This window comes from Tamandua tetradactyla, chromosome 14 (genome assembly GCF_023851605.1).
Source record: "Tamandua tetradactyla isolate mTamTet1 chromosome 14, mTamTet1.pri, whole genome shotgun sequence".
NCBI lineage: Eukaryota > Metazoa > Chordata > Mammalia > Pilosa > Myrmecophagidae > Tamandua > Tamandua tetradactyla.
The window spans coordinates 43077162-43086414 of NC_135340.1; the positions used below are offsets into that span (position 1 = coordinate 43077162).

Genomic DNA, 9253 nt, shown 5'->3' on the forward strand with positions numbered 1-9253 from the left:
TATTTCTCATCTTTTTCACTTTTTTCTGGTAGAAAAAAGTGCAGTAATATGAATAAAGTTCTTATTAATCAATTAAAATAGCTTCTTCAGAAATGTCCATCTTCTCTCTTTCTGTAGGAATCAAATATTCACTTTCTAGATGAGCTAGCCTTCAAAGCCATTACAGTATAAATGATATCATTTTTCAGACTATCTTCCTTTAAATGAATTTCTGAAAATCTTACCTGATGGACATAATGAATTTTTCAATGATATCTGAGTTTGTTCTGTTAGGACTCACCAGCAACTGGGAACTTGAAATGTTCTTTTTCTTCATATTTTTGTTGGCCTATGCAGCAATCATGACAGGAAACCTTCTCATTTTGGTCTCTGTAATCTTTGACTCTCACCTGCACTCCACTCCAATGTAGTTCCTCCTTGGAAACCTCTCCTTTCTTGATATATCTATGTCCACAATTACAACTCCTAAGATGGTCATTGATCTCCTCAGGGAGAATAAAACTATTTCTTTGTGGGGCTGCATGGCTCAGATGTTCTTCCTTCACATTTTAGGGAGCAGTGAGATGACTCTTCTCATAGTCATGGCTGTGAATTGATACATTGCAATCTGCAAACCTCTCCACTACACAACCATCATGAACTGCCGGGTGCTCATGGACTCAGTGCTGCTGTCATGGACTGTTGGTTTTGTGCACACCATGAACCAGATGGTTTTTACTATTGCATTGCCCTTTTGTGGTCCCAGCGTGGTGGACAACATTTTCTGTGATCTTCCCCTTGTTCTAAAGCTCGCCTGCACTGACACCTATGTCCTGGAGCTGCTGGTGATTGCTGACAGTGGACTGCTGTCCTTCCCCTGCTTCAGGCTCCTGCTCATTTCCTACACCATCATCCTGGGAACTGCCCAGCGTCAATCCTCCAGGGCATTCTCTAAGGCCCTGTCCACCCTGTCTGCTCTCATCACTGTGGTCACTCTGTTCTTTGGGCCATGCATCTTCATTTATGCTTGGCCATTTAGTAGCTATTCAGTAGATAAATTTCTGTCTGTGTTTCATTCAGTTATCACAACTTTACTGAACCCCATTATTTATACCCTGAGGAATCAGGAGATGAAAGCAGTGATTAGAAGACTGTGGACCCAGCACATCAGCTCCAGACAGAACTTCTAGGCAGAACCCTGGTGACGAATGTGTTTAGTGCAAAATCAGGTATACATTACATCTCAGAAAATGTTATTAATTTTTGTATGTGCAGATATTTAAAAAATGTGTTAATAATGTTTATTCAAATATCAATTATTCCATCAGTATCTTTCTATGAAATGTTGGTTCTAGGTGAAAGTATTGTACTTAAATTGAAAACAGGTTTTTGGATAATAAGTTATAAATATTTGTAATTAATAGAAAATGGGCTTATTAATTGTATTTGGAAGCTCAGAAAGGTCCAAAACTAAATATCCTTGAATAAAGAGAAATCAAAGATACATTTATTTGTCAACTGGTAGTTCAGAATTAGGGATGTTTCTGCTAAATTCTCTAGATAAATAAATATGCACAAAATTATGTGAATTTCACCAAACCCATAATCTGAAAAACATACATCCACAGTTTTTCTTCATATATGAAAAGATTATTGGCTTTTCTGAAAATAAACACACTAATTTTTTTACAAGTACATGGCCCAAGTTGTTACTGTCTTCCATGGATGTGATGCACACATGATTTAAAAAAAAAACAGGATTTCCACCTGACAAACATGTGCCAGGCAGTTGCATTCTACTTCATTTTTCGTCTATGTTTGGATTTATATTTACTCATATTTCTCTTGAGAATCAAATAAGTTAATCCTCAAGTACTCACAATTAGTGAAAGGCTTTTATATATTCCAGGCAGTCACATCTTAGCTTATGGTGGAAAAATCAGTATTCAAACTGGTTGTAAGTTGCATTAAGAAAGTTAGAAAGTCTTCTGTGTTATAAAGGTTAATTTAAAGTCTTTGGCCATTAGAATAAATAGATTATATATCCTTTAGAAAATCAAATTCATATTGTTATTTTTTTGTAGTATATAGTGTCTTTAATCAATTTGTTTTCATTATTTTTCCTTCACTGCCTCAAACGATATGTACAATAGTATAACTAGAGGCCAAAGGATGCTTCAAAATGTTTTCCTAGCCATTTGTGCATGGCGTAGTTTAGTCTAAATTTTTATTTAAAAAATGCATTAAGGAAAATAGGAAACTGTTCCTTGGGGATCTTTGGGCATATTCACATCTGTTTCTTCTAAACTATTTCAATTAAAGTTTTAAATGTAGGTAACGATGCAGAGTGTAATATATCAAATTCACACCACTTTGCTACTTTTGTTTCAGACTTTTTCAATGTGAAAAAACTGGATTATTAGTCAATAAGTGTCTTTAAGCAAACTTCACAACAAATTATTCTGTCTTTCTAAAGAAAGCATTATTCCTCTGTAGAATTTTAAACTATTTTTCTCATGTATAAATTCACTGGCATTAATTTTGCTCATGTTAAAAATTGATATAAATGTTAATATTTTATTATTTAAAATATAATAATATTTTAAAATTTAATTTAACTCAACTTTATATTTTAAGATTTATTTATTTAAATATGCATCACTCTAGGCTATTCATTCTAATGGCTACAAAGTCTTCTATTTCACTTTGTATTTGCTAAAATTTATTTAGATCCCATCCTTTTAAGAGACAGAGTAATCCCATTTGTTTACTTTTATAAATAATGGTTCAATTGAATATACTTATATATTTTTCAAATACCCATGATAAAATCTCTCTATTATATACTTGGAAATAAAAATACTGATTTTTAGGTATAAACATTCTAATTTTACTAGAAATTCCCAGATTGCTCTCCAAAATTGTAGAAATCTTTACTTCCACTGGGTCTTTGAGGGGATCTTAATTTTTTCATGAACTTGCCAATACAGGGTTTTGCAAGGATTTTTTTTAAATGTTGTCATTTAGATGTAGATAAAAACACTTTACCCTTTAATTGTATTTCTTTGGTTTATAGTGTATTTGCATCTTATTTCAGATATTAACTGGATAATCTCTTTCTCTTTTGAAGATTTTCCAGTGCATGTCCTTTGCTGATTTCTCTATTGGCTTATCTTTTATAAATTGCTTTTAAATAATTTTATATTTTAGATCATATCATTTGTTATTCAGATAAATGCATTGTAAACATCTTCACTTCTGTAGATCATTTTTAATGTTTTGTGGTATTTATAAATATAAAAAATGTAATACAGTTACATTTATTAATCTTTTCCTTTATGTTTTTTTGAATGTAAAATATCTCTACAATTGATAGGTCAAAATAGTCTACTGTGATTTTTTGGTGGGTAGTGGGAGTGAGTGCATGGTCCAGAAATTGAACTCAGGTCTCCCACATGAAAGATGAGCATTCTACCACTCTACTGTGGTTTTTATGATGTAAAGTATTCTTCTTTACATTTGGTTATTTAGTCCAACATGTAGCTAGAGTTATTGATACCTGCTGGAGTCCAATTTCTTTTTTATGTATTGATATAAACAATCATATAGATACCACTTATTGCAGAGTGTTTCCCTACTGATTATAGTGTCACCTTTACACTTCATCAATTGTCCTTATATTCCTGAGTTTGTTTCCATCTTCTTTTATCCCTTCCATTGTTTTGATTCTGAGACGATGCTACACTGTCTTATGTATAGATGTTTTGCAATGATCTTGACATTTAGTGTGAAGTATCATTGATTTTATATATAACAAGTATTTATTTTGAATCTGTGGTCTGTTAATTTTGTTTCCACTTTCCTTCATTGAACTGAAATTATTTTTACAATTAATATGTTTATATTGATTAAAAATTTATCTTCGTATTCTTTTTTAAAGATGTGTTTATAAGATATCCTCCCCACTATAGATTACCAAGATGTATCTCAACATTTTATTCTATCAGTGTTTCATTAAATCTTTCACATTTGTTGTCAAATGTTTCTGGAGTTCACCTTTGTACACATGGAAGGTAGGAACCCAACTCTATTTATCTCCTTATAGTAACCCCCATTCAAGCAATATATACAAAATAACCTGCCTTTCTGCAATTATGTTGCTGTGTCAACATATAGGACTATCAAATCTATCCTCTCCCTCTCTCTCTCTCTCTCTAGTGTTTGTGTGTATCCGAGTTTCCTATTCTGTTTCACTAATTTTTTACCATTACTTTATTATTTTAGTACTATTACTTTGTACATGGTTCAGTATTTAGTTGGTGTGTTTACTCCCTTTATTACTCCATTAAAAACTGACTTAACTTAAAAGAAATAAAAGATAAAATAATTAAAATCAAAATAATTTTAAAAAATAAGGAAAAGAGGAACAAAGAAAAATATAATAAAAATGAAAAAAACTGACAACAACCTGCACATCTTTATTTATGCATGTTTTAAGATGAGTTTTTAAAAGGCCAGCCGAATTTTTATTGTATATATTTAGATAAATATAATATTGGTATTTTTGTTATATTATGTCATCCTGCTCATGACCAAGATACATTTCTCCATTGGTTCAAATAAAATTTTATGTCTTCTGATGGAATTCTAAATTTTTACCCATAATATCCTTCCTTTATTTTCAACTTGCAATTATTTTGCATGTTTGTTGCTTGTAGGTAAAATGTTTTTTTGCTGAAAAATAAATATTAATATTTAATATTTGTCATTTATGTATATAAAATATATATGATAAGTATAAAACATGTATATTATATATGTATTTGGATATGTTGATTTATGTACATACAAAATCTTATTTGTGTTTATATATATGTATATGTTACATATCATACATTTGACTTATATATGTGTAGATATTTTTCCTATGAACTTTGAGAGTAGATTAAAGATGTGACGCCCTTTTACCCCTAAATAGCTTTATATGTTATCTAAAACAGTGCAACTTTCAAAATCAGAAAATTAATATTAATATAAGATGAATATCTAATATAGACCTTATTCAAATTTTTGCCAATTGCTTGGATAACATCTTTTTAGAAAAAAATTAAAAACAAGCTCGTTCAGGAACCAACCAAGGGTCCCAAGTTGCATTTCATTGTCATTTATTTGGCAATACCTTATTACACTTTAATCTTTCTTTGATTTCCATAACCTTGACATTTTTGAAGGGTACAGATATTGAAATTTAGTTTTTTCATGTTTCCTCTTAATTAGTTTCAAGTTATTCATTTTGGTCAGTAATACCACAAGAACTATGCTTTGTCCTTCTGAATATTTCGTATTAGGAGGTAGATAATGATTTGAGTCATTACTGATAGTATTAACTTTGATAACTTACTTGGGGTGGTGTCTGTTAGGTTCTCCACTCCAAAGTTTACATTTAATAAGCAATTTCCAGGAAGCTAATTGGAGTCTATATAAATATCTTGTTCCTCATGAAAACTTTATCCAATGATCATGCTTGCCTGAATCAATTATTATAATGGTGTGTTCCTAATGGTTATTTTCTAATTCCACCATTTCTTTGGCATTTTTCAGTAATTTTGCTACTAAGGAAGGGTTTTAATTTCTCCACTGTTTATTTATTTATACATCTATTTTTACTGTATTGACTAATTTCTAGGTTTTTCATTAGTTCAGCATCTGTTACAATAACTGGCAAAATACTCAAGTTTTCCAACATGATGTTAGGGGGTTTCCCCTCAAATTATGTCCACTGTCTGGCATGCCCCCAGCATTCGTTGAGGACATCTTGGTTTTCTGGCAAAAAATGATGCTCCAGGTCATTATGGATATTCCCTACCTAACCCTGGAGAAAGCAATTTCTCCAAATACTCTAGTCTCATATAGTAGATATTGTCCATTGATAAGATTTTGGAACTAGTTTTTCTCATTGCTACTGCAGTGTCATTGTATTTAGAGCCCTCAGAAGAAATAGACTAGAAATAAAAAGAACGTATATACATATATACATTTATATGTACATAATTGTGTAAATACATGTGAATAGCAACGTATCAATATGTAAATATATTAAATAAAAATTTCATCTGATAAATACAAAACCAATCAATCATTCATACTTGTATCTTCAAGATCATCCACAAAACACATTTATTCTTGCCTTCCCCTTTCAATTCAATATTTTAACTTACTTTTCCAACACTGAGAAACCTGGCACCCTTTATTCACTGTATCTTTGCATGTTTTCTCAATTCTAAAATGTTCCAAATGTACCACTTGGAAATTTTAAACCACACCACTGTATAAAAAAAAATAAAATAAATTGTATAGCAATTAGAGTTCCTCACTTTTGTGGTGTGTGGTCTAAGTATTGTGATCAAAAGTTAATTTAGTTAGTTCCACACTTCCCTCTTCTGTGTGGTTATTTTATTCATTTGAAATAGTTAAATTTGTTCCCCTTCATTTCTAATTTATGATATGGTAGCAGTAGCACTCCCCTATCATAACTTCAAATCCTTTTCCAGTGTCCTATTCTTTCCAACCACTAATTGTATGCAGCCAATCTCGTTGCTTTGTGGTTTGTTTCCTATTTTTCTCTTTCACAGTGGCTTTTTTCTATAGCAAGCTATCAAAAGTTAGCTTGCTGTAGACCTTTTGCATTTTTTTCTCAAAACAATGTATCTGGAAAAAATTCTTTACTACAGTTATATATCTACAATGTTAAAATAAACATAATATGAAAGAAAAAAATGGGAACATAATTTAAGTGCTTTCTGGAATTTTATAGCCCCAGAAAGCTCTGCCTATCTGTAAAGTTTCCTCTGTATATTGGATTGGGTCACCATTGCTTCAGCAGGATATTTTTTGACCTTTCAATCATGTTTCTCAAATCACTATCTTTCTTGTTATTTCTGTGGCATTGCTAGGTTGTACTTCAGTGAAAGGGCGTCCCTCCTCATAGTTTTCTGACAACTTTTATTTTTATTTTTAGACTAATTTATAATAGCATTTTACATGAATTGTTTTTCACTCCTGTCCTGGGGAAACCTCTTCTGGTTTCTGTTCAAAATAGAAACACTAAAATGCTACTTTCACCTCTCCATTCTACTCTTTGAACTGTTGCACAAAGAGAGTTGAACCACATTCAAATTCCATAGACTTAACCTATTCATGTCTTTCTGGTCATATAGGTGGAGACCTCTATCTCTGGTGGCTGTTCAAAAGCTTTTGAATAACTTCATTATATGTTTTTAATCCTCATGGACTGTTCCCTGTCTTGCAAATGAAGAATAAAATAAAGACTATATCTCACAAACATCCTGGTGCCAAGTGAAAGATATGTGACCTAGCTTCCTCCCCATCAGATACATCTACCTGCAGGAGACTTTCACTTGAATATGAGTCATATACATAACGAAGCTGAGAATGTAAATCCATTGTGCTGCCACCGTGAGCAGCAAAGTTCTCATATTTGTAGTGTTAGCAAAGCCAGTGGCATTTTACCTATTATAACAAAGTGAGAGTAGGCATGATTTCAGCAATAAAAGCAGATATCCAAAAAGAGTTTTGTAATGTAGGTTTGGGCCTTGTTCCTATAAACAACATAAATCCTGCTTCACTGCTACTTCCTGCAATCTTTGAGGTTTCTAAAGATCCCCATGAACCCCTCCTGGTAAGAAAACATTAGTTAGATGATATGGTTTGAAAATAAACACCTGAAATTGACATCATTCAATTACATTTTCCTCTCTCATTTGGGGACCCATCAGTGGCTATATTCATGAGTTTAAATATTATAGTATTACAAGCAAGAACATGTTGTGGCATAGAATGAAATACAAAACCTTACTTGGTAATCATACATTTTGATTATATTTTACCATCATTAAACTTATATAGAGAACTTCTTGTGGACAAAAGAATACATCTGTGATATCAGGTGGTTGTGTTGTGGTAACCTGTTGTGCTGATTTGAATCTTGTGTACCCAAGAAAAGTCATGTCCTTTAATCATCATCCAGTACTGCTGGGTGGGACCTTTCTGATTGTTTCCATGGAGATGTGGCCCACACAATTGTGGGTGCTTACTTTTGATTAGATGGTTTCCATGGAGATGTGTCTCCACCTATTCAAGGTGGGGTGGCTTAATGGAGCACTTTAAGGGGAACCATTTTGGAAAAGCTTAAGAGCCATGAAAGCTCATACAGCCAGAGACATTTTTGAGATGAAGAAGAAAAATGCCCTGGGGGAAGTTTCATGAAACCAGAAGATGAGAGAGATAGCTAGCAGACATCACCATTTGCCATTCCAGCTGTGTGAGAGAGAAACCCTAAACTTCATTGACCTTTCTTGAGTGAAGGTAACCTTTTGTTGGTGCCTTAATTTGGACATTTCCAAGGCCTTGGAACTATATACTTGCAACTTAATAAATTTTCCTTTTTAAAAGCTGTTCTGTTTTTGGGACATTGCATTCAAGAAGCTTGAAATTAGAACACCTGTTATTGCCACTCTAACATTTTGTTGAATCCACATTTGTCCTGCAAAGGAAAAATGGTCAAATAACAAGCATCTTTTGAATCCTGATTTACTAGGAAGAATTTTTTGAGATTACTATCAAAGGACACTTGAAATTTGATGTCTGTCTAAAATATTTTATAGTGCAATTATAAAAATATATTTAATTTAATTCTATATGATGGTCATGGAGTCAAATTATAAAATAAAGGACAAAGGATTTGTCTTTTTTAATGGAAAGATAAGACATTTAGGTCATTACTTCTCATTTGCTGTGACTTTGGGTAAATTTATGAAGATTTACATGCCTCGTTTTCCTCATCTTAAGGTGATTAAAATAACAATGATCATATTGACAATTAAAATATTAGCACCAATGTTATGTGAGAACTAAAAAAATCTTAACATCAATGTTACAAGAGAACTAATAAGAGGATGCATATTAAACACTCAATCCAACACCTGTTATATAGAAAGCTCTTTATATCTTGGACATTTTTTATTAATTGATTACAAGTTTGTGGTGAGCCAGGAGTGTGTCTTTGTGCTTGTTTGTCCTATGACTAAGAAAGAATCTAACATGAATAATTTTTACTTTAGGAATTAGGAAATTAATGGATGAGCATGTGAATGAAACTAATGACTGCTTGGAGCATCAGAGAAGTGACATGGCTTATAGTGGAAATATCATTATTTAACTCCAAATTCACAAACAACTTCCTTCCTAAGATCTA

The 9253-nt window shown here is 32.1% G+C and overlaps 1 pseudogene; it reads left to right on the forward strand.

Annotated features, from left to right (window-relative positions):
- The first annotated feature begins 227 nt into the window (after positions 1-227).
- LOC143655030 (olfactory receptor 4L1-like) lies at positions 228-1169 on the forward strand (annotated as a pseudogene).
- The last annotated feature ends 8084 nt before the right edge of the window (positions 1170-9253 follow it).